The sequence below is a fragment of the Typopeltis vanoorti genome, chromosome 11, assembly GCF_054136105.1.
Source record: "Typopeltis vanoorti isolate ZY-2024b chromosome 11, IOZ_Tvanoo_1.0, whole genome shotgun sequence".
Classification (NCBI taxonomy): domain Eukaryota; kingdom Metazoa; phylum Arthropoda; class Arachnida; order Uropygi; family Thelyphonidae; genus Typopeltis; species Typopeltis vanoorti.
Window position 1 is genome coordinate 28206931 of NC_143559.1, and position 25768 is coordinate 28232698.

Consider the following 25768-nt stretch of genomic DNA (forward strand, 5'->3'; position numbering starts at 1 on the left):
GTTTACATATCAGAAGCTTCTTAATTCGAGCAGCTGCACGTGGACTTAACCGTACATTTCAAAATATTCTTTTAACACCACTTTACCCGATTCTTTAGCTGCATACATCTTTAAGCCTACGATTCATTCTCTGTCACACGTTTTCCGAACCTCTGAAGGAATTAATCCCCTTTTGTTTTAAATATCTTCGACATTCCCATGCTTACTAATTCGCTCTGTGCTTTTAGAAATATTCGAAAATGATTATCAAAATAACGCGTTTTCATTCATCTATTCTAAACGAATAAGATTTCAGTCCGCTTTCTAGCTTTTATGGCGAACTTTTTTTACAGAATTCTTTTCCCCAATTCCTGAGAGAAGGCATGTTTTGTTCTTATCCTCTCCTTCAGAGCAATGAGTAGTTCCACAATCCAAGCTAATTGTATCCTAATCTGTCACTCCAACATACTTCTCTTTAACTATTATCAATACGCACCGGACTCGTCCAACGTGGAATCCACGCCGTACAAAATCAGGCATGTTACTCCTTCATGTCTTCCACCGATAATATCTACAAATAAATACAGTTAAAGCCATTAATTAATTTAAAAACTAAGATTATATACGATCCATGGAATTTGGTGGAATTCTACTGAATTCCATGGATGTGTCCTAACTTAAGAACACGTCCAATTTTTTTGACTGTTGGTTGGTTGATTGATATTTTTATGTGAATCTCACCCACGAACTTGTAAGCCTGTAAACCTCTAAATCTGTAAACCTGTAGGATATTAATATTAGTAGCGTGGGATGTTGGCTAAACGTTAGATAAATCAGAAAGTCTGGGGATCAATTTCTACAGTCCAATCATGGAACTTTTTCAATCCATCACACGTGAAATGAGGATTGTGATTGTCTCACACCAAAGATGAATTCATCTACCACCTAAAGACATTTACGAACATTCATACCTGGCATACCTGGGGTGGGATTTGAACCCACAGCATGTTGAAAGGAAAGCGAGTACGCTAACCAGGCATTTACTATTAGTTGGTTGTTTAGATTAGATCAAATCAACTATGGCTCTGAGACAAGTGTTTGTCTGTAAACTGTGTGTATTCTCTGCATGTTTTGCGAGATACAAAACACTCCATTATCGGTATGAGAATGGCTCACAGATAGACTGTAGAACGTAATGATTAGACCAGTAATAAATACGAGATTTAGTGGTTAGGAGCGAGATACTCTCGAGTTCACGGTTAGGGCCCGTGTTGTTTATTATATTCATAAATGAGTTGGATTAACTACAGTATTAACTTTTTTTCTATCACTCCATTAGTCTAGCTGTTTATCTCCTTGTGCTCCGGTTTTTTGCTAACAGACACGAAACTGACCTTGAACATATTTGCTAGTAGTGCTGAATGTACTACGGAGGTCATATTGTTGCCACTCTAGATGGACGTAAGGCCATCTCGGGTGACAGCGACCATCTGAGGAATGGACTCCAAAGTGGAAGGCCGGCAATAATAATAATGATAAAGTTTCGTATGAAGACGGGAATGGAATCCAAGTATTTCGAATCAAATTACACCACAATGTGTATAGCTTAGCCTAATAATAACGCATTCAATCAGTTTCAATCGCGCATCCAGGCAGCACTGTATTTCGCTACCCATAATGTTATAACACTGTTTTTCACTCTTCAGTGATAATGTGCACAATTTTTACGGGTTCTCCTGATCATCCAGTCTCAAATCCTATGTTAATGTGATACTTCCGTTTCAATGTGTTATATACAGTATTTCATTCAAATTACTTCTCATAGTTTGCAAGTCATACTCTATAATTCACTCTCCGTCATCTTACGACCGTTGAGGTTGTTCTGCATTTGTGAAATTATCTTTGACGCCTTTCCATACTTTTAATCTCTTGCAAAGAGTTGCACACAACCATAAGTAAACAACGTACGAAAAAGCAATAAGATATTCATGTGATGACTATAATGACGTTGATCGTATTTTCCCAGTACGCTTGTATAATATTTTATACAAGCGTACGTCCTCTTTAATGAAGAGGACAAGATTGACGACCAGATGAGCCTGTGATAGCTCATGATGTCATGCACATATATTTTGAACGCGCTGCATACTTCTTCCAACGTTTGAATAAGTATTCAGTCCATCAATCAGCGCTTCCCAATAGACTAGATGTGCCTGTGCATTGGTATGTAGGGTGAGCACTAAAAAATAAAACGGCTATTGATCGATTAGCTCTTCTGATTTCTGTAGAAAACGAGAAATAATCGCTTTCTCTTGTACGACTGAAATTTGATTGTTTTCAAGAATTTTCAAATAAATTCAATCAGAAATTCCCTACCTCTACACATATATTAGTCTTTTTTTTTTTTTAAAAAAAGTAAAATAATATTGTTTAATTTTGCTGCGCACGACAGAGGCGACATCTAATGCGCTTTTCGGTGTTCCATTGTTTATAACAGCTAATTTATGATGTTCTGATTTTGATTAGAAATGTAAACGGTTATCAGTTAATGATAGTAATATATATATTGTTATCTCCGCAGCAATAATATTATTTTTTATGCTTCATTCATGATCCATCCAACTTCGTCATAAACATCTAATAACTTATCACTTACGGAATTCTTTGAAGAAATAAGATTTTGCTTAATCTAAACTTCCGAGAATTCGTTTTGTAATTCCTTTTTCTCTACACATTTCTAAGGCTTGCGAATGTATCACATAACAGTGTGCTGGTATACCGATAGGAAGTCGATTGTAATTTGATTCTGATCAATGACCTCTTGTTTGCTTTCTGGGATTCTACGTTCACTGCCGAGGTAGTTTGGTTTCAAGTTGTTTTATTTCATGTTTGTAAACTTGCTATCAAGACCACGCATAGTTTGAGAATTGATCTATGCACATCTTAAAATTTACGCAATTCTTATAGTTAGACCTCAATCCCCCCCCACCTTTCTGACTCTTCAAAAGATCTTGGAGGACAGCATTCTCTTGTTTTTCTATAATATGAGGCTCGTATATAAGAAAAACAACAGCATCACAAGAAACGATAATATTTAAGAATTTCTCGTCATTTTCGAAATATCTGAACTTTTATAATTTTTTATAGGTATTATTTCTGGGAAAATTCCCATGTTATATGTTTATAAGTTTTATATTATTATTATTATTATTATTATTATTATTATTATTATTATTATTATTATGATTATTATTATTATTATTTTAGCTGAAGGTGAGTTACAGGTGTCACACATAGGTATCAGGATTTTTTTTCCTCCTGGAAACTTGAGATTTTCATCCTTTTCAAGATAAATGAAGAGCATGTTTTTTCCTCGCCCCCCCGCCTTTTATAAGCAGTTATTTTGGTATTTGGAATGATTTATATGTTGGACTACAAATTTCTTCTTGTCCTTTACCTTCTATTTGATGTTGAAGAGCCACCTAGGTATCGCTATAGTTCTTTTCCATTAGCCTACTGAAATAGAAAACAATTTCAGTAGGCTAATGGAACCGATGTCTCTAAGAGCATTCTTTACTGATGTTGAGAAAATCCACTTTCAGTGCACATCGTTTACAATTGTGGAACACCAGTGTATTGACAATACTTTTATAGGTATCTCTATCATACTTTTTTTTCTAAATTCATAAACCACTTTAGGAACATACTTCTGTTAAGAACCACGAATACTCATCTTTCATAAGATGCTTTTATCTATCGGATAACACTCTTCCTGTAAACTGTCTTTATCGGGCTACGCATAAACTACGTTTTGGAAAAAGATGGGAATTTTTTCTGACCATGTCCGTTACATAAATAGATTTAATGACTGTCTGCCAATGTATATGTCGTATAAATCAAAGCAGATAAATCCCTCCCAGATAGTTCTTGTTAAGGAACGCATATATAATGTTTTCCATAGAGAAATGAAAAGCCGAAATTTTAAGCAGTTATTTATAGACATTCTTGTCGTATAAGTAGCTTTTACGAGTTCTTCCTGTTAGGGATCAGGCAACAGACATAAATTATATCAACATTTATTGCTTTAGGAATCATATCATTATCATATAAATATCTTTGTGAATTCCTCTTTCAAGCTATTATGTTTTCAGGATGGCTATAAAGATGTTCTTAGATTGTTATTTCTGTCCTTCTATGCAGACCAATGCGTTTTATATGTCTTTGTATTCTCTTTAAGTTTCCACAATAAAGCGGGATCTCCGAGTAATCCGGCACATCAGCAAAATAAACAGAGGGATTTTGATGCGACGAGCATCTTGTCCATTAAACCACAAACTCTGAGTCGAAAAGTACAGAATAAAAAAAATAAAAAAAAATCCGGCAGGTTCTGTTATCTTTTAAAACGACCTTCTTCGACTTAGGTTCAAGCGATTTCAGAAAAAGATTTCTGACAAACGGATTTTCGAGTTTATATAAGGATATTGTTTCAAAGAGGATCCAAATGGTTATTTTGTTGGGTTTTGAATAAACAGATGGATGTCACCTCAACATGCGCGAAACGTAGCTGGCTTCAAAAAACTTGTTTACTATCGTAGATGTTCGTAAATAAAGTGTGGAGCAATCTAAAACGTGTTCATAATCATTTTAATGCATTTCTTGCAGTTTTCATTTCATTTGAAAAAACACGAATGAATTTGTTCGTTTCTCGTGCGTTAAGTAAACAGAAGTTTCGCAGGTGGGTGTGGGATCATCGTCCTACATACCGGAACCGCGAACTGACTAGAAAAAAAAAGTTCCACGTTTGTTTTATTGCTGATCCACCCACGGACTAACTGTGATATAGGTTATCATATTTCATGGAATAGATATATAGAAATATATTCTTACTTAAATTCAGAAATTAAATAAGTACACTGTATTGTTCATTCTTTGTTAGCATAATACTGGAAACAATTTTATTTTTATACATTATTTCTCATCCCCGTAGCGTTAATTGGTAACCGTGTAATTAGCGGAGCATTGCATAGTCCCAGCTGTTCTCACATTAATTTCTCTACATTTACGATTCTGTCCACCTGTTTGTTTGACTCACTAATTTATCACCGCACTTTTAACTATTGTGTGCGCCTAATAAATTTATCCAGAAGATCACTCTGTCTATTTTTTTAAAAAAACAATTCTGTTTTAAATCAGATTCGTCACCGACGTGAGTCTTTCATTCAGCAAAATTTTTTTCTAGTTTTTCTAGGGGAAGAATAATAATAAAAAAACTACAGTATGTAAACTGTGGTCTTTCTTTCTTTTTTTTTCATTCTACTCTTCCTTTCTTCGTCACGAATAACTCATTTGATTACCATTTTTGTGTCTTCATGGAAGGCATTAAGGTTCATGGTCATATTTTCCCTTGGAATGTCATGGACATGTGACCTTATTTTATATTTCGTTGATGCCATTCTTTGAAACTTTCAGAAGCCTTGTGTTAGGCAAATATTTGCATAATTAAAATTTTGGAAACAAGTCGCAAAACGTAATGACCACTTGTACTGTATGATAGGTTACTATTACTATCTGCGAAACATTTTAATGAAACTGTTCTCTCTCTCTCTCTCTCTCTGTCTGGTTCATTTTGCGAAATACGTCATACCCCGTGAGATTCATTCATTTTCTTCATCTGCATCTTTTCAGTACGCAATTTGACGTCTTCGCTGTGCCTTTTTTTTTATTATTTTTTATGTTGGGCCCATACACATGAGGTTGATTGGTCAACCTATAGTACATTAGTACCGTGTATGGGTGGTGGATTGGGAAAGGAGGAATTTGTTTACATTTGATTTGAATGACTTTAAATTATATTCATTGGGAAACACAGCAGGTGGGAGACTGTGACATATTAGTTGCGCCATTTTAATGACAACATTTAGCAAAACTACTCAAAAATGATACAAAGTAGCAATTCCGGTAGATAAAATTTAATGAAATACGTATTTTGCAAACCTAGAAAAATTTGTTGTATCGTCTCATTTGTGGTTTTATCGGACCGATTTTTTTCTGGAAAATTTAGCACAACAATTTCGAAACGATGCAAAATTATAGTCACATATGAGAATAAATAATTATTCAGTATAAACAACTCTGAATTCAGTTACTGATAGATTTAGGTCATTGTTATATTTCCTTCAGTTTAAAAATTTTTAAATGGAAGAAGTAACTTTCCTGCAGTTTAAAAACGGGACAAGTAACTTTCCTATAATTTACAAATGAGAAAAGCAACTTTTCTATTGCTTAAATACGGGACAAGTAACTTTTCTACAATTTAAAAATGGAAGAAGTAACTTTTCTGCAGTTAAAAAACGGGGACAAGTAACTTCCCTGCAGTTAAAAAACGGGACAAGTAACTTTCCCTGTAATATAAAATGGGACAAGTAACTTTCCTACAATTTACAAACGAGAAAAGTAACTTTTCTACAGTTAAGCACGTGATAAGTAACTTTTCTACAATTTAAAAATGGAAGAGGTAACCTTCCTGCAGTTTAAAAACGGGACGAGTAACTTTCCTGTAAGTTAAAAATAACATGATTTCTAAAAATTGTCACTGCTAATCATACTTCTGCCAACTGCATATTTCATTACAGTCTCATATCTGTTTAGATTAGTAAAAGAATACCTGTACGTATTTTTAGAAATAGTATATAAGCATAATGAGCCAGGGAAGGACAGGGAATAGCATATCCACAGATGCAATTTCACGCTCTGCCTCTCCTCCGTGTTGTACTCTGAAGTAGCGCAATAACTACTTTAAACTTGTTAGACTTGCAGTGTCGTCAGTTATCATAAAAGCTGTTTTTCTGAAGAGTATTGCTCGTCCTTGTTGATTTAGTTAGTCGGAAATACACGCTTGGTACATTCCTAGCACGTCTGACTCGTGCAGTTCAAGTCGCCATAAAAGTCCATCATCTATTAAGACCTCTTGTTTGCAGGACCGATCATGTACTGATGTCAGGGCTGATGCGAGTGAATTTTATGTTCTCTTTTTCTTGCTTGTTAGGAAGACCTCTTGAATGCTTTATCACTCCACCTGTCTCTTTTAAAGGCAGAGATTGAAACTTTTCTTTTCTTTTCTTTCCCTCGGCATGAACGATAATATGTCAGTATTGGAATGCATGAAAATATAAAATGCGTTTAATCTTAGAAAATATTTTAATAACGAGGAAGCTCCTCTGCGATATGAACAGTACAATGATATGTTGACAAATATTAAATAAGTTTAGATGTAATAAATATAAAGTTTAAGGGGGGAATGCCTTTTATGCCTAATGATCATTCAGATTGACGAAACTAGCAAAAGATAATAATATATTAAATATTATTCCATTTATTGGCTGGTTAATATCGATGTAGCTAAGATTCCTTTATCCTCTCTAGATGGGAATTTTTCATGTCTTTTTGAGATAATTTTGGATCATTGCCATACTCGTGTATGAAATTTATGACGCTGTTTATTTATTTTTCGCCTTCTTTTATATTTTTCTTGAGGAGGAACCGATGTTTACGAGAGCAGAAAATTAATATCTCGTTAAGACCACTGAATCTCATTAACTTGACTTCAACATAAAAAAATTATGGTTTGGTAACAAAAGCAATTCGCAAAAAGAAAAACGAACGAAAAGATTGTTTCAATAGATATACATTGCTTTTTTTATTAACGTAGTTAAGAAAGCGTCTGAAAATTGAATTCAAAATAGTCTCCTGTTTTCAGAACTACTCAGGGTTAATCCTTTATACAAGTGTAAGCAAAGGAAATCTACTTGTGAAGTATCTTCTTCACGACTAGGCTGCTTGTATATAGAGGCTAATGACTTCGCATTAATTGTCTTGCTATCACATAATGCAAAGTACACATACTTTTGAGTATTACTATGCATTATGGGAAGGCCACTAACTAGATCTTTCAACAACTAGCTCTGATTTTTATCTTTTACTGTAAGCTGATTGCTAGCGTCGAGAATTCACATACTTGATATGCGCAGTCAAGATTGATGTTTTGCAACAAAAGATTCGCGAAGTGTGTATCATAAAACAATATATTGTTTTATCCACATGTATTTACTTTGGATAATCAAATGGAAGGACCTTATTTAAAATTAAAATTTTGTTACAAATAACGTTTAATTTTTTTTAAGTTGAGTACTAGCATTTATATAGTCACTAGTTTATTCATAAACACAGATAGTTTCACCTTATGTGCATAAAAAGTTTTATTAATCTTCTCTATACTAGTAATATTTTCATGAAATTGGCTAAACTCTTTGGAGAGAATAAAATTAGATACTTATTTACTTCTGTCATCTATACTGTCCACTTCACTCTACAGAGTGAAGCATTATAGTTCTGAAGACCAATGATCAAAATTAGTGTACACCTTTTGCAACTGGATTCAACAGATAATAATAAATTAACTTATCATGTTAAAATATAATTGATTATAATTTGTTACGTATTAGGTATACAGTATTCCCATTTCAGTTTTTGCATTAACTGGGAATGAATTCATGTTAAGCATTTAGATATCCTTAAATAAGTTATTTTAAAGATTAGGGGGGAAATAGCGTACTATAAGTTGTAAACTTATACACGTTGGCCGATGCACGTTGCTGTTTTATGTACCTGAAGTCGAGATCCTCCATCGTCCAATAAAGTGTCATTCTTGATATTTGTGGCAGATCAGGGTTGACTTTAACAGTCAGCTTGTTCGGTGTGGGCTGCTTATTCCTGAAGAAAAATGCATGAATCTCTCAGCGAATGGCACACCGAAATCGTCAATTCTTGGCGTCGAGTGCTATGCATTTGATTAGCCGAATTGGAGTCTTGCTTTTTGGATGTTGTCTTCAGCACGTGTGACCAGGGTCATCGCCAGATTAGATCGCGCCCTGGGGCAAACAATTAAATATCGCCTCTGATGGATTTTAAGACAAAAATATAAGAAAATCTTCAATTGCTATTTTGTTTTTATTGCAAGAGAAACATTAATGCAAAACAATTACATAATAATATTAATTAAATGTTTGCTCTACGGGGATATGTCCATCTCTCTCGATATAGTTGCTAAAACAACCAATCTTTCTTGGGCCATTGCTGTTCGCAAATAATTTTTAATCAGTTTAAGCTTGGGAAAAACTTCTTTCCGCACTTGCTACGCTAATAGGAGTTGTTAACAATGTCCTTACGGCGGTGATTAGGTTGGGATAAATTTCTACAAGATTTTGGTTATATATATATATGATAAAATTTGGTGAGGACCACTTTTCTCTTGTATTATTTTTGAAAGAATTTTTAGCTCTTCAAATAAATTTATTGTATCTACATCAGATGTAAAATGTCTTGTTGCCCTAATACGGCGCCTACCGCAATATGGCTGAACGAGAGCCCTTAATTAAGCGGCGCCATGAGGCAGGCTGCCTCTGTGCTACACCCTATCGACGGTACAGCGTGTGACCTCTTTTTATCGGCTTTCCCACTGAAGATGGTTTTCTCTGAAACAGCGGTCAGCTCGTTCATCATCATCACTAAACCCTCTTCCTTGGTGTTGTCAAGTGTGAAGCTTCGCGTAAACGTTCACCAAAACTTGCTTTGAATGACTCGTCAATGTTTTCCCATGAGAATTTCGAATAAAAAAAAATTGCAGTCGCAATCGAAACACCTGTCTCGTCCGACATGTTTGTTCTCATTGTGAAATTGTGGCTTGCCCATGGAGCGATGTGATTGGTCAAAACAATCGGCCAGTTTATTTAGTGATTTATTTATTTTTGTGGTTTTTAATGTAGTACTAAGTTTAAACGTTCTGTTTAATTAAAAGAAAAAAGACTAAACATACGCTCATAATATACCAACGATATTTTAATTGCATCCTAGGAAGGGACAATTTTATGTTGGCAGAATTGGCCTTTTTCTCTGAGGAAACAATTTCCTGCAATCTTAAAGTGGAACAGGGTATACTTGGACATCGATTCAAGTATATCCTGAATCGATGATTTTTGTTTATCGGCAAAATTTTCTTCATTTCTGATGAAATATTTTATCTTTTTAATTTGAAAAACCTGTCGAATATAAATGTAATGGTTTCTCTAATGGTCTATAATTAGTTATATCTTGCTTAATTTTTTACAAAACTGAAGTGCAAGTTGTTGGCCTAGTTGGCGTATCCGCCTTTTAGCCAACAGACTGGGTTCGAATAAAAATAGAAAAAATAATCTTTAGTCCGCTCATCGTACGATTGCACTACAGTTTTACGATAATCTTTCTTGCGTGAGTGAGTTACATTTAAAAACAAAAAGTTGTGTTTAGCAGGTTCTAGACCAAAGGAGTGGGTCGACATCATTTTTATTGATATTCATAAGTGTTTTTGCGGCACTCTTTCATTTATTTAATAGCGTCTTTTTTGCTCATGGAATCTTCAGTTAGTGATATACATTTCAGTGAATCGGTAGTTCTGGATGATCTTTGCGAAATATCACGGCAGCACGGTTATTTAAACTAACCTCACTACAAATATGCAGAATAGTATACGAAAAAGAATACCGTATATCAAGGGACGGAATTTGAGCTAAAAATCAATAGGTGCATAACCGAGTTAGAAATGCACTGTTAGTACATTATCAAAAATAATGGATAGTTTATGATATGCTACATAATAAAGTGTTGTAGTAATTTTTACTTTCTAAGATAACGTACGTATATGTACCTGGGAGAAGATAGTACGATAAACTGAAGTACCTTTTTTTTAAATAGATGAATTCATTGAATGCGATAGATATTGTCTATTTGTGTGCAACTAACTCGAAAAAAAAAAGTAAACTTATAAGTGGGCACCGAGGCCTGTAGACAGGTAGTTGGCTACAATTTTAGATTGGTATTGATTTAGGCTAATACCACTCTTCGCACAATAACACTTTTTTCTTGGTATAACCACATAATAATTCGTTTCGTGGAATTTAACTAATAGTACTATTACATTTCAGTTTTGATGAAGGTATTAAAGAAAGGTTCTTCGGATTTATGTGGTTTATTGTCGATGACAAAGCAGTTCAAACTGGACGCCGTACTATCCGCATGCACGTGTAACTGTTTTCCGATTATAGCAGAGAAATCTCTTGGAAATTGTCTGGTGTTTTTTTCCTCGAAACTTAATGCATTTCGTGAGGAATTAAGAAAATTGACGTTTCCTCCCCCATTGAAATTTAATGCATCTTGAAAGTTAACAAGAACTGATTAGCGAAATCTGCTCGTTTGCCAACACCATAACCAGTGAAATTCATAACATAAACGTCACTAATCGTGCAGTATCCCAATACATCCCACCTCCGGATGTCCGAAATCAGAGTTATTTGAGAAAGTGATGCTACGCAAACAGTCACACGAGCTTTGCTTCCGTTTCTTACTCCGTCATTGCGGATTGACATTTCTAATCCTTTAACCCATCTGTCAATTAGCGGTACATCCTAGTGGGTAATCTGCCTGTTTACCTGATAATCACTGCTCACATTTTATCTCCTCGTACACGTTATTATCTCAAACTTCCGTCGTTATCTTCTTAGCTTTCCTGATGATGATAAATCACGTGTAGTTGCACTTCGGAAGTTTTCTTCCTCGCCAGAAAATATTTCATGAAATAATCGACACCACTTCGATAGTTTATAGCTTTTCAATAATGTTAAAGTACGAGGTAAAGCAAAATACATAATAATAATAATAAATCTCTCTCTCTCCAGCTAGAGAACTTTATTCCCTCTCTCATTAATACCTTTCATACCTTCGTTTACTCTTTTGTTTTTTTACTTAATTTGTAGTTTATTTTTTTCAGTCATCTCTGTTTGTATTCATACACATACAGTAGCAATTCAATATAACGAAGATTCACAAAGTAACTTTTCACGAATTATTTCTATCCGTGCTTTTGTAGCCTTAAATCCACTCTTTCGTTTCCTGCTGTTCCAGCTTTACCCAGCAGAACTTAATTTCCCATGCCATCTGTAGTGATTCTACTGTCACTATAAATTGCAGTGGGAAGAAGCTTTTGGTAGTGTTGAGTTTTAATTCTCGTAGATGCGACAAACTATGCCAGGTTACTCTGCTTAATTGCTTGAATTGAGGGCGTGTAGGTTGAAACAGCGGCCTTCCATTAAGAATATATCCTATGAAAGAACCGATGTTTCATTCTATTTTATTTCCAGTCAGGATATGTGTTATATTCCTGTTGATTTTAGAACTATCGTTTTACTTAATATATGTTTTCTTTGCTGAGTCAGTCCACTTACACTATTTACACTTATAGTAAAGAGAAAGTTCGAACAGGTTTGGATCGATGTTGGAGCTTCCGTCATATCTTCTGGAAGTAGGTTCGTATATAAGGCAGATATAGTGAATATCTGATGTGCCTTTTGAAGTTTAGTTTGTTGTGAATTATTACTCCTAGGTATTTTATGTCTCTCTCTCTCTCTCTCTCTCTCTCTCTCTCTCTCTGTCTATCTCCATAATTTTCCTCTTGGGAAGAAATGTGAACCATTTTAGATTTGGTAGTGTCGACGTTATTGTCCTCTCGTGTGCCATTTTAAAGAGTTCTTCATTGGTCGTTGCTGATATTTGTAAGTCATTTTCATTTCTTCCTCGAATCGTAATCATTACGTCATCGACAAAAGTTATAAAGTCTTTTACTTTTAAAATACTTTTTTGTAGGATGGCATACTTTTTTTTGGCACTTAAAATCCTTTAACTAATTGATTTATGGCTGATCCCCATGCCGTATGGAAGTTTCTTGAAGATCAAAAGATTTTTTTCTCTCTGAAGGTGGTCGGTCTTCTGTGAGTTTTTTAATCTCCATAATAGCTTCTTTAGTGCTTGCCTTGGTTGATATGTTGCCATTCTTCATATTTTTATGCATTTCTTCATTTGTAAATTCGTCATCATCAGGAATAAACTTGTTTATCATAACAATTACAATTTCTGTTAAGATATTCTATTAGAATAATCTGATTTTTAAGTAGTTGATAAGATGGGTATTGTTTTATTCATACGTTCAGCAAACTTATAGATGATTCGATTTAGTCGAAATATTACAATCGAACCCAGGTCTATCCTACCAGAGGGTTTCGTCTTAGACGAAACCCTCTGGTCGGATAGACCTGGGTTCGATTCCCGTCCAAGATCTGAGGAACCTTTTTTCTCAGATCTTTTCTCTTTCGACCAAAGGTGAGTTAACCGTCTCATACGGAGGTAGGGTTTTTTCACCCGGAAACTCGGGTTTTTCATCCCTCAGAAGAGGCAAACTGTCCCGTGAACACACATGGATTACAGTCATGAATATGATCCAGCCATATGCCGGCGCCTTGCCGGGATAAAATTGGGAGCGTGTGTGTGTGTGTGGGGGGGGGCAATGGTGAACTACCCTGTAAACCTCTCATCAGAAACACTTTGTGGCCGATGCTTACAAGTCACCTAGGGTCGTAAAGAACTGAAAGGGAAAAACCACCATCACCAATCTTAATTTGATAGCTGTATTTGGCTTCATAATAATTTTATCGTCTCTTTTGCCTTAAATCTTAACTAATCGTTTGTAAATTCTCTGATATAGTTGTCTGAGTGCATTAATGCGTTTTCTTAAGACAGTTAGTTCCTCTAACTAAGGTGCTGATTTTTGAACTTAAGTGTTCCGAGTGTTTGGTCGCAGGACTCTTTTAACATGATGAAAGCTCAATGACAAGGCAGTCGTGTTACTGATAACTTGGTGACTAAGTGCTTTACTAGATTAAACTGTTGCTGACTGGTGACAATCAGGTGATGCCTTGAAATTGAACTTGCAAATTTTTCTTCAGTTCTTCTGAGAATGTATCTAAGTTGGTTTCCTTATTGATGTACTTAAAGTTATTGCAGTTAGTTTGACTCCTGAATGCCGCTTAAGTTTTTGTTGCTGATGATAAAACAATATACGATGATCGGAAAAACTTTCTTTTTCCTCGCACCTCCATTCATAAATCGGGGATAAAATAGCATCGTTTGCTGTCGTTAAGTCAATGAAATTACTTCTTTCCCTGATGTTTTCAAAGGTGGGATATTAGTGTCGTCGTTTGGTATAGATAAGGAATTGGAAGCTAAAACTTACTAGATTTTATCATTTGGGATCTCATTAAGCCAAAATGGGAATTTCTCGAGGTTGCTCAGATTTTGTAAGTCGTATTTGATGTTGTCGCTATGATAGTCGAATTCCATAATCGCAACAAAAGTGTTAATTTGTGGTACGTAATTTGAGTAAGTACTGACTCCTCGCTACCGTATTGAGAAATTAAAATTTCGCCAACTTCGAGGTTGAAGACGAGTATTTCAGCTCTCTTTTCTGCAATTTTAAATCCTTTAGAAAATATTTTATACTCTTTGTATGTGGTTCCCACCCACGAAAGGTTAATAGTAACCTTATAGCACATTTGATCGTGGGTGGGATTTATTTTTCCCATTTTCATAAATTTATATATATATTTTGTATTTTTTTTATTTTTACATAGTTCGTAAACCTTGCTCTAGAGATCAAACACGGAACTTTTTCAAGCCATTGCAGGTGTCTAATAAGTGTGGAAGTGACGTCACAATCGAATTGATTGGAGAGCAGGTGCGCTAACCACTCGGCCAATCAGGTTGGCACTTACTCAGAAGTGTATATATATACATACTATCTACCAATAATTGTCCGGACAATTATTGGTAGATAATTGACATTGGTGACAATGTCACTGTCCACGATGAAAATACCGCATACGTGCCATTGCTACTCAACTTGAGCATCCAAAATGAACGGTTGGCGATGTTTATCAATAAATGGAGACGTATTGGCATCACTAGTGCAGGAAAACACCTACCCAGGGCTGCCGCCCAAAATGACTGAGAGGGACAAACCGGTGTTGAAACGGGTGACACCACGCAAAAACCGGCTTCAGTCGGCACAGACATTCCGTGATGAGTTTCAGAGCTCCAGTAACACCATGGTGAGCACTAATACTGTACAAAAAGAACACTGTTTACTGGGTTTCCACGGAAAGGCAGCGGCGCACAAGCCGAACATCACAACAAGGAACAAGGTGTCTTGTCTGCCTTAGTCCAACGAGCGTGTGAACTGGACAATTGACCAGTAGAAAACTGTATTCTGGAGCGATGAATCAACGTTCACCTGTTTCTAGTTTGATGGCAGGGTGTGTGCAGCCCGCCTCAACACCCTGTCTGATGGCAGGGTGTGGAGGCAGCCTGGTGAACTTGTTATCACAGTATGTTGTACTCACACTAAAGTTTAGTGGTGGAGGAGTAATGGTGTGAGGTGCATTCAGCTGGTTTGGAGCGGGACCACCTGGTCGTTGTCTGTGGTTCCATGAAGGCTGCTCAGTACCCTGATATTCTGGATAATCAGGTGCTGTCTACACTGTGGAGTTTTTATGGAATGGACTCGTGTTGCTATCAAGACAACAATGCCCCATGCCACAAACCTGCAGCTGTTATGGAATGGTATGGAGAGGTAGGTGCTAAACGACTGCCCTGGCCGAGTTCTGGCCTCTACCCCATCAAATACTTGTGGGACGAATTGGAGCAACGATTGAGGTCCAGAGCAACACGTCCTTGATCTGTCGTTGAACTCAGTGCCGCTTTCATGGAGGAAAAGAGACAAATTCCACCTAATGACTACCGCATATTGGTGAAAAGCCTCCCTGCCTCAAAGGGTGCAGGAGGTGATCAAAACCAATGTGGACATACCCGATATTAGAATTCGCCTGCTGGTATCAATTGTAAATATATATATATATATATACACACACACACATACATACACTAATGAGCCAAAACAGTATGATCACCTACCTACCTAATAGCATATTGGACTTCCTTTGGCCGAGATACATGCCTGTACCTGTCGTGATATTGACTGCACTAGATCACGAAACGTGTTCTGAGGTATTCGGAACCAGCTAGACAGAATAACCTCCCGGAGGTCAGCTACCGAGCGAGAATTGAATCGGATGCCCCGTCCCACATAATTTCACAAATATTCGGTGCGATTCAATGCAGGAGTATTAGGCGGCAAGGGAAGCCGAAGTTTCGTAAGGTTTTTGATTTGAGTTTGAAATTTGTTTCAGTTAACAGTAAGTTTGTTTTTTTGGTTTTGGTTTACTATTTTCGGGTTTGGTTTTAGTTCACTATTTGGGTTGAGTGCTGCATGTTTTAACTGTCTCTACGAGGTTTATTAACAGTGTGTGTGCATTTTTAATAGTGTAAACAAGTTAACATTCGTAGTATTTTATTCATTTTATGTAGCTAAAAATGGATACATCTCTAAGAAAGCATTCAAAAATATATATTCTTTTTAAGCATACATCCATGACTTAAAGACAAATTGTCAATGAGTGTGGGTTTGGCTTGAGTACTGTTAGTGAGATTTTAAAGAGGTTTAGAGAGACGGGTACCTTTTCTCCTGACAGAAAAGAAAAATGTGGACAAACGATCTTGAAAAAGTTCAAGATCGTTTACTAGTTAGCAAAAACAAAATCAATCAAAGATTGTCTTCTCTAGACTTAAATTGAGACTTAGCAGCTAGCGGGTTTAATGTTTCTGACATGACAGTCCGTCGAAGATTGTTGGAAGCAAGGAGGACTGCTCGCAGACCAAAAAAGAAACAATTATTGCCGAAGGCTATGCAGAAAAAGCGGTTCCAATGGGACAAACAAAGATTGGACTGCTGAGAAGTGGAATAAGGTCATATTCTCAGATGATAACCATTTCTTTGTCAAAGAAGAGAGAGAGAGAGAGTACCCTATGTTTGCAAATCAGCGGCTGAGAAGACCTCTCCCGCACTCCTTCAACCAGCTCCTAAACACTTAGCTAAAAAGATGTTCTGGGGTTGTTTTACACATAATGGTCCAGGATCACTTGTGCCTGTTGACGTTATTATAAAAAGTAACCAATATGTAAAAATATTGGAGAAAAGAGTGGTCCCACAGATCCAGAAAGACAAAGAACTCATCTTCCGAACAGGATCTCGCTGAATGCCACATTAAAAAAAAAAAAAGTGAGAGCGCTCCTTAAAAATCACAACACCCAATTGCTTCAGTCGCCGGGTAATTCTCCTGACATTAACCCAATACAAAATTTGTGGGCTATAGTGAAAAAGAGACTTGGAAAATTAAATTGTGATACAAAGGATAACTTAATACATAATACAATCCATTATGAAAGTATGGTTTCGAGATGCATAAATAAGAAAAATGTGTTCTACGTTGGTAGAGTTCAGGTCTAAGCGAATTAATGAACTTATTAGAAACAAAGGGGCACATATAAATTATTAAGTAAAGTCGGAGTTTAATTTTTGTACTTTTTTTGCAAATTAAAATTTTTCTTTAAAATGCGAGTGTTCGGATGAATTTGTTCGCTACTCTCTCTCTCTCTCTCTGTATATATATATATATATATATATATATATATATATATATATATATATATATATATATATATATATACATATATATATATATATATATATATATATATATATATATATATATATATATATATATCCTCCTGTACACACAGGAGAGGTAGCTGTTGGATATCTACTTAAGTAGTCTTTAAATTGTTACACTTTGGTTTCGATTAATGTCACATGCGTTCCTTATTTAAACAGCGCTCATCATTTCCGTAACCTAAGTTTACCATTAATCTGTCTTGCCTGTGATCATGCCACTCCTGTAGATTTTTTCACGGAATTTTGAAAAACTAATATGTATTTTTGGCCTTCTTCTACTCGTATGTTAAAAATGCTAGTTCCTGTAAGGAAGTTGAATATACTGGTCCATCATTAGTTGATGTTTTGATTTGATTTTAAAGTCATGTATCCACTGTTTTTGCAGTATGACATGATGCATTATCACGTCAATGCCTGGAATGATGAAAGAGACGGGGAGGGGGGACCGCACAATTTCTGCCATTCTTCTGACGCCTATCATTTTGTAGTCTCTCGTTGTTTCTTTTCATCGACATTTTAATTGCTTTTTCCCAATTGATTTCGTATGTTCTCGGCTGACAATACCAACTCGTGATTTTTTTAAAATCATGTTGTTAGTATTCATGAATGTTGCTATCCAACTAGCTTTCATACTACCTTCTTACACTCCGTTGTTTGTTTGTTTTCACTAAATTTTCTTTTTCACCTCTAACTTTACATGTAATCCCATAACCCTCAAGTAATCCAGGATTTCAATGGTATTGTTTTCCAGAGGGATATATCAAGTTGTTTTTTGAGCATGAACCCGAAGAAAAACCAAATGGAATTCATTGTTTTCTCTTTTCAGTCTCATCCCTTGTTATCACCTGTGAGGTCTGAAACTTCTTTCTGAAAATCTATATCAAACAGTCTCTGAATGAGACAGGAATTTTCTTGTTTTTGTCAGGGATGTAATCCATGTTTCTAGTTATCGGGAGGATACGATACTTTAAAGAGGTAGCTTCAATAAATGAACTTTTTGCTATATTGTAGCCGTACAGAATCATACATCTGCTTGGATATTTTGTGACACAGAAGGAAATAAAATGAAATCTTGAAGATTAAAATAAGCTTTCTGTTCCTTTTAAATATAAGCGATTTTACGATTTTATATCTAATTATTATTATATTTATTGTGTAACTTCACATGACTTTTAGCAACTTGTTCACTTTCTATAACAATATTACTATTGAACTAGACAAGGGGAATGGATAAACCAAAAGTATCATACTTTTAGATTTTGATAAGGCTTTTGACAGAATATATATAGCATGGTAGACTGTTGCATAAATTGGAGAATGTGGGTTTGGATTATAGAATGTTAGCGTGGATAAGAGGATGGCTGACCCGACAGATATGAAAAGGTGGTATATGGGGGATGTGAGTCTGCAAGATTTAAGGTAACCAGTGATGTACCACAAGGATTGGTCCACTGTTATTCAATCTGTACATTAATGATATTGAGAAGGATTTGACAAGCGACATACTATTTACTGATGATGCAAAGATAGGTAAGGTAATCACGAATGCTGCTGGCATGCAATACTTACAAAATGATTTGAATAGGATTGAAGTGTGGTAAAATAGGTGTCAGTTCAATATTAGTAAATGTCAATTCATTCACTTCGGCATGATTAGATATACAGTGTTGTATTATATTGGTGGGATTATGCTTGAAGAAACTGATGAGGCTAGGGATCTTGGAATGTTAGTAGATAGCAAGTTGAAGTTCAGGGGCCATGTGACAAAGATAATACAATTCAAAAGATAATTGCAATGCTGAAGCGAACGTTCACATGTAAAGATAAGGATGTCATTTTATCTCTTTACAAGGCATTGATAAGACCTCACTTGAAGTAATGTGCGCAGATCTGGTCTCCTGGTTTTCGTTGTGATTCTGATATAGTTGAGGGAGTGCAAAGGAGAGTTTCCTGATATCATTTTTTTAAATGATATCAGGATTGTGGAATACTGATTATGAAGGCGATTAATAATTTGTAGACTGCAGACACTAGCATACAGAAGAAAGTGGGGTAATATGATTGAAACTTACAAATTTCTGAAAGGGTTATACAGGATTTCAGTTGATGTAATTTTTCAATTTATGGAGAGTGGGGAAAGGAAGCTAAGAATAAATACCACTAAGAAGGGAGTGAGGGCTAGATTTTTCTCTCATAGGATGGTGCTTGATTGAAATGGATTGCCATTGGATGTTGTGAGTACAAGAAGCGTGAATGAATTCAAGAATAAGTATGATAGCTGGTCCGTGTAGTATGTAGCCTTCGTCAATGAGCCCCTTACTATCTGTAGGTCTCTTTTAACAATTATAATAATAATAATGACAGCATCGATTTTTTTCCCAAAATCTAAAAGAAATTGTAACTCTATTACCTAAACACAGTTTAAAGCCATTGATATAAGCAATTTGTTGTATATAACAGTTTTTTTCTGTTTTAACGGTTATTAGTATACATAAATTATTAGTAATTAGATACACTGTTTCCATTCTCGCGTATTGGTGTCTTATCAGCTTCCAAGCAATGTCAAGTCTGTTATAAGCAGTGTCAGATGCATATTATGTTGGAAGATGATTCTGTTGATAATAATATTGGTCTTATCTGCCACTCAGATAAAGATGGAAACAGTCTTTTCGAAAAGGAATATCGCACTAATGAATCTGATGCGTGTGATCTTGTTAACGGAAATGGAATGACAGATGCCTGATTTGTGCAAAAAGGTAACCAGTAGAAAAACCACGGTGCGGAAACGAATATAAAAGAATAAACAAATTTCTGGTAAATATGACTTCAGTTATTGAAACTCGTAGTCTTGTGTATTTCACAAATTTTTAAGTACCTCTCATTTTCAGAAAATAGGGTTTTTCTTGTGATAAAAGAAACGAAAATCATTTAGTATTCGCATGAACTAAGTCTTATTTATAATGTTCGTATTTATAGCGACTTTATTCTTAATCGTTTTGCATAACTTATCATCAAAATATCAAAGATATCAATAATTATCAAAGTTAAAATATCATCAAAGAAAAATTATTATAATAAACACTCACTCTTATTTTACTGCGAACCAAATAAACAAGCAATAATGTTTGTATTTGGAAGTTTAACGGCGTCGTAGTTGATCTCGATTATTGAATGTCAGTAAAATCCATCCACTCAGTGATCCATCTTATTACCTTCGTGCGTACTTTTAACACTTCACGTTTTAAATTTGCTTTTCACAATTATATGAAATACTGCTTTGCGACCGTTAGTTTCCCACACCTTTTGTTATAAGATGGCTGAAATCGCATTACAGGGGAAAAATAAATAAAAAGATGGATTAACAGAACGAAAGGTTGTTCAGAATTTTGCAGGTGAATTAAGACAGGAGGAATTTTATTTTTGGCATTCAAAATCAAAATTAATTACTAGTACAATATCGTTGTAAACAACATAATTAAATGCTGTCAAAATCCTCTGAATGTTTCTTCATAGAGGATTTTGGAGAGAATTTGGGGTTAATACAAACTCTATCGTTGTTAGACGTTCTCAAATAAATTAGAATTTTCATATCTTTGGTCACCGAGAGCGAAGGAAAAATTACCATGACAGACTAAACATAAGCATCCAAATCTCTGAGGAGTGGAGAAGTATAAAAGCTGCGTGTTGCGCCTAACGCCTTAATCATTTTTAACCTACTGTTGGAAACTTTTTTCAACAGCTTAATCTGTTTACATTCATTTTTTTATTTCCTGACAAATTACGAGGGGGTTTACGATATTAATGCCTGACTCTGTCATTTTTCAGCAAAGCCTCAACAATCCTGTATACACATTTGCCATTTTTAAGCGGCTTCTCCGAATTACATGCATCCTTCAGAGGGCCAAACAGGTAATTCATTGTGGATTCCATATCTAGGTTATGAGAGGCATGGGAAAAGTTATTCCAAATAAATATTGTGGGTGCATCCCTTTGTGGTGTAAGGTTGGGCATTATCATAGAGGATGACCTCATTCATGTTGGTGGGACGAACTCTACGGATACGTAGAGTTCGTCCCACCAACTCTACGGATACGCTTCTTTAATTTCTTCAAGATCTCCACTACCATTCTGGATTGATTATGCTCCAAGAAAGTCCACAAGCAAGACCCCCATCTTTCTGCAGTTGCCATGACTTTGCTCACGGAATGTATTGCGCAATGAATTGAGATAATATCATTCCATCGACTGTCGCTTCGATTTAGACTCATAATGGTCAACCCATACTTCAACGAAGTTGTTCAAACCTCAACAGTTTGAATACCTTTTTGATGCACCCCTGTGACTGATCGCAAAGCTACTCACTTTGGTGGAACTGGAACCTACTACAGTCGTGTAAGTGACGTTTAAATCCTTCTACATTGCTCGAATTGAAAGAAATTAAAAAAGTGCAATGTAGTTGTGAGAAAAACAATTATGAATATTTATCAAAAACGGATGTTCTTAATATCCTGTACTGAACAGTAAATGCAATAATAAAATTTTCAGTATGCCTATGCAAAGACCCTGTTAAATAGTAATATAATAAACCTATTATGATTGATTATGATAGTATGGGATATCGTAGTCTGTTTGCTGGGAAACATACTTGAGAGATTGATCTTCATTCGGTTGTTAATTATTCTTGTGAATAACTTGTAATGTATTTTGCTGAGTACCATAGGACGCCAGTTGCGTATGATTACGTTATCTATGTCTTTCTTGGGGAGGAATGCTGTTTAACTCTTGGTAAAGTCCACCATAGTAAGAAGGAGCATCTGCTTCCCTGAATCGCATCCTTACTTTAAAGTTTTCTTCTTCTCTAGATTTATGTCAGTAAGTACGCTTTGTATCAGACCAGGGTATGGCACCTCTAATTTTTTGTTGTTGATATACCATCTTAGCTCTTTGTATTGTCAGCGAAGGTTCTGACATTGTTGCAGGCGCCTTTCTCCTTTCAAAGACTTGAATTTACTTTGTATGACGGTCTTAAATTGGGACCATATTGTACAGTCCCATTCAACCTGTGTCCATTCATAACATAGTTCTTGGATTTTGTCTTGAAAGAGCATAAGATGTTTGAGCTTCATTCGCCAAGGTCCGGAAAATGTGTCTACGTTGTTAACTAGGTTAAGCTTTTAGAGCACCATTTTGTAATCTGAAATGTGCCGTTGGTTGAGTATGCCCAGATGCCTTACGTTAATTATTAATTACCTGAAATTTTAGGTGGCCAGATACATAGAAGCGGTCGATTCGGGTACTACTCTGTTACGAAACGATGTGCAGCCCCAGGTACCCTGTTTTTGGACTCTTTAAATGTCTATTAAATCAAATATTTTACAAAAAGTCAGTAACGCAGCTACTCCGCCACTGCTTGATGTGGAGCACACTTTATTTTGTCTGTGTTCTTGCCCTCTGTGCAGTTCCAGTCACCAGCTGTTATGATTTGGTTTGTTCCATAACAGTAGTTCCCTAGGGTGTTGAACAGGGTCGTCCGATCGCGCTTCCTGTTGGGGTCATCTGTGTTCTAAAATCTAATTTTGTGTCCATCTAAACCCCAACCAACAGTTAATATTCTTTCATTAATATCTTGCTGTTCATTGAAGAATGCACCAATAATCGGAAGTGATATTAATATTTCGACTCCACGGCTCCCAACCAACCCCACCCCCGAAAGTCCCACAATTATATAAAGTGGTTAGCGGCTTGAAACGTTTTCTACGTCGCTGTCATTTGAAAAGCAGGTTTCTTGTAAAAAGAGCACCTGAATATTATATAACAACATAAGCTTCCACATACCTTCTTGCTTGCTTTTCTAAGAAAAATTTCTTGTGTTAAGCGAGGCAATGGAAAGAATCGCACTCATAATTGTTTTGTGAAAGCAGTTCCGATGTTTGCAAGGGTTTGTGTTGCCTTTAGCATAATAAACTGTTCCATAACACACAACTGAGTATCATTGCTCTCTAATTACATACAGAACGAGGGCGGTTAGCGTCTGGATGTTATCGCAAACCAACCCACCCCATTCGAACATTGTTAGAACCCCCCCCCCCGGTCTTCCTACATACTAGATTTTAACTTTGGCTGGCCAAGTCTGTTATCTTCTGCTTACTATCTTTTTTCGGGTAAGCAGTTGGCTCATTTGTTAAATGAGCCAACTCCGGACACGGTTTTTGCATACATTCAGCTTTGAAATAACGTTGGATCTTTAATATTCACTATTGCTGTTTGATTTTCTCCAAAATTACAGTAGTTTCAGGAAACGTTGCTATTCATGGGTCGTCTGTACTGCTGCTCTTCCTGTGCTTTCCGAATTTTGGCGAGATCTTCAATGGTGGAAATATTATGATTACCTATGTCAGTAGATGATGAGTGTTTCTCCTTTTTTTCTTTGGTTTCTTGCCTTGTTTTTTTGTTGTTGTCAGTAATTTCGCATTTTTTCATCATCGCGAGGAAAATTCATCGTGGGGAAATTGCAGGAAAATTCATCGCGCGAACTATTCGTCGCAGAAAAAATTCGCTGAAAATGTTATTCGCTAAAAAATTGAAATGATATTGCATTGATACCGATATATGAAAAGTAAATGAGGTGCAAGATAAATTTCACAAAATATAGTTTTTTATGTATTTCATGTATTTTATTTTGTGTTTTATGTATTTAATGTATTACGTATTTTATGTATCATCGCTAGATTTACATAATGATGATAGGACTGCGTAATTTTATTATCATTTTCTTTAATAGAATTACCCAAAAGTGAACCCATGATCTTAAACTAGCTCTGTAAACGATAGCAGAGTACAACATGTCTTTTGTATGCAGGAAAAGTGGAGTTATTTTCAAAATACACGTGTATTCAATAACTGAAACCGTCACCTTCTGAATTAGTTCAGATAAAAAATATATCACACCTGGATGGATGTCTAAATGCGCAAAACAGAAAAATAGTGAATGGTTAGAAGAATAAATATTCTTAAATATTGGGTCCTTTCTCCTTAACTGTTCTTAAATATTTTATTCTCCCTAATGACTATTCTAATTCCATCTACAGAGCTGTATTAAGAATGAATATTAATAACGTTATACGGAATAAAAAAAAATTCACAAAGCTAAATATAATCGAAATATTAAATAATGTATAAAATATTTCTTTTTTTTTCATATATGGGAAATATATATATATATATTCTTTTTTCCATATATATGCGCAATGAATTGTCAGCAATCAATTGTCCGGACACGTCTTTGAAATAACGTCGGATCTTTAATAATCACTATTGCTGTTTGATTTACGTCGCCAAAATGAAGACAAAATTCATTGAGACAAAATGAAGCCGTATGGCTTCATTTTGTCTCAAAACTCATGTTTGATTCTTCATTTCGTGAAAGTTTATAATTCAATATTTTTCGTCAGCATTCCCCACTATCCTTTGAACATTATAAATTACGTGTGCAAAAATTATTTATTCATAATTCAACTAGGAACTCAACTCACTTCTGTTTGTATATTCGTTTTCTCCACTGCCATTGTTTGAAAATGTGAAGTTGTGTTTTCGCAAGAACTACAACTCAGAAAAAAATTAAACTTTTTCGATTAGCTGGAATTCTCTTAAGTTAGTATTCTACTTACCATTTCAATATATGTACAGTTTCTTTCATTTCATCACTGAAAAGAGAAAACAACCAATGGATTTTTGTCTCGATTCGGAAGGACATATAAACAATGATATTGGATTCCTTGGAGTATTTTTCTATTACACTTCATCTTACGTAGCATTTTTCCTAGCCATAGAAATGTATCTACTTTATAAAAGGATCTTCTCCGAAAGCAAAGTAATTATATTCAATCGCAGTTCATGATTTATTTTAGGCCTTGAAGCTGTTCCTTCCTCTTAGATGACCAATAATGATTTGAGATAAGCTTTGAAAATTTTAAACTATTTTTATTTGGAAAAATTAGTTATTTGTATACTAAGATCTTAGCATAAAGTTCCAAGAAAAATTTCTAAATTTATGGGTCAATTTCATGAGCAATTGTAAGCAATAAAATAAAGTCTATTTAGAGTTAGTAGGTCCGATTCCGGAAGGAATAGTAAAAGTCATTCTGTAATTTTTTGTGTATTCGAATGAAATTAAAATCACAATTATTATTTTTGTTGTTGTTGTTGTTGTTGTTGTTGTTATTTGGATGATATCGTTATCTCCTA